This window comes from Acomys minous (assembly GCF_964271855.1).
Source record: "Acomys minous genome assembly, chromosome: 5".
NCBI classification, from domain to species: domain Eukaryota; kingdom Metazoa; phylum Chordata; class Mammalia; order Rodentia; family Muridae; genus Acomys; species Acomys minous.
Window position 1 is genome coordinate 125,868,733 of NC_140494.1, and position 1,861 is coordinate 125,870,593.

At 46.6% G+C, this 1,861-nt stretch overlaps 1 long non-coding RNA gene across 1 annotated transcript; it reads left to right on the top strand.

Moving 5' to 3' along the window:
- Nucleotides 1-280: 280 nt before the first annotated feature.
- Nucleotides 281-997, top strand: LOC311597356. Its single transcript, XR_014779196.1, has 2 exons — nt 281-445; nt 839-997. It is a non-coding gene; the product is annotated as an uncharacterized lncRNA (long non-coding RNA).
- Nucleotides 998-1,861: the final 864 nt, after the last annotated feature.

Sequence of the window (1,861 nt, forward strand, 5' to 3'; positions counted from 1 at the left end):
ACCAAATGAACAATCAACAGAAGCCATGCATGGTGGCATATGCCTTTAATCCCAGCATTTGGGAGGCAGAGGCAGAGGTAGGGGCAGGTGGATCTCTGTGAGTTCTAGGCTAACCTGGTCTACAAAGTGAGTCCAAGACAGCCAAGAAATCCTGTCTCCAAAAACCAAAGCAAAACCAACCAACCAACAAAACAAAACAATAGAAAAAGCTAACATCAGGACAACCAAAAACCTCAGTACCCTCTTATAGCAACAAGGGTATTTCCCAGTCAGCCGTCCCTCCTGCAAACACTTACGTCGCACTTGGCAGTGTTGCAGACGATGTGAACCGAATGGTGAAGGCGCCACACAGCTTGTGCAGGTGGCACTGTGCAGAGACCTGAAGATTTTACTAAACGGAGGGAAGCAACGATGACGAGGTGACTGACAGCAGTGTCAATCAAAGGTTGGTTAACTTGATGACAAAAAAAGAGCCTGACTAAGATCTGATTTTTTTTTTTTTTTTTTTTTAGATTCTCTTAGCTTTCCTTTTAGGGCTGAAAGACGTTTGCTTTAGGCTTTTGTTTGATTGTTTATTGAGATAGGGTCTTACTACGTAGCCTCTGCTGGCCTGGGAATCTAATATATAGACCAGATTGTCTGCCTGGGTCTGCTTCCCGAGGGCTGGAATTAAAAATGTTTCCTACCATCACTCCTGGTCTGTTTTAGTTTGGGACCAGACATCCTCAAAGAAAACAAAGGCATTTTGGTCATATTCTCTCTCTCTCCCTCTCTCTCCTCTCCCCCTTTATTTTAATTTTATGTGTTTGTATGTTTTGTCTTCACCACATGCATGCAGAGCCCATGAAAACCAGATGGGGCTGTTGGATCCCCTGGGACTGGAATTCCACATGATTGTGAGTCACCACATGGGTGCTAGGAATTGAAACCGGTCTCCTGAGGAGCAAGTGCTCCTAATCGCTGCGCCATCTCTCCAGCCCCACCACTGTCCTTTTCTGTGAGTAAAGAGAATTTATTATGGTCCTCTCAGCCGACCTCCCCCTTCACCTCAGTGATAATATCATACTGTGGGGCAAGAAGAAGGGACCTCCACACCTGGGTTAGGGAGTCTAGATTCACACCCTCCCCACGCAGGTAGCCCTGGGCCTCACCCGCTCCCAAAGCCCAAAGCAGTTAGATCCTCCCCACCCAGGTAGCCCTGGGGCTCACCCTCCCCAAAAGCGGTCAATTAACAGACGACCAGGAGTGTGAGCGAAATTGCTACTTTCCTTCCAGAGAAAGGACAAGCAAGCAGCTGCCGAGCAGGCGACTGGCAATATTGGTCACATTTCCCATCTACTGATTTACCAAATATTTAGACTCTGAGTTCTTAGGAACTCTTTGTTTAATACAAACAGAAGCCTTTCCCATTGCTGATCTTACAATTACTATACCACACACTGCCTCCTTAGCCTTAGAATCTCCGTCCTCCTGTCTCTTGTCTCGTTCCAACATAAAGTCTCCTTTTCATTGGCTGCAGAATTCTTGTCGGTTGAGGCTTAATATTTACCAACTGGTTCTAATGCTTGCACTGGCCAGGTGGGGTTTTGGGAGCTGCTGGGCCAGGCACTTAGCATGTCTCTGCTGGATCAGGGGTTGCCCTGGAGGAGAAGGCCACTGAGGCCTAGGACCAGGCCTGCCTATGTATCAACAGGAAGGGAATTCTTAACTATTTTTTTCCCCTTCTGGTGGCTGAGCTGTGAGAGTAAAAACAAACAAACAAACAAACAAACAAAACCCCCCAAAACAAAAAACACACACACACACAAAACCATGGTAATGTTCAATAAGTCCTTTACAGATGTGTGTATGCGCCTGTGTG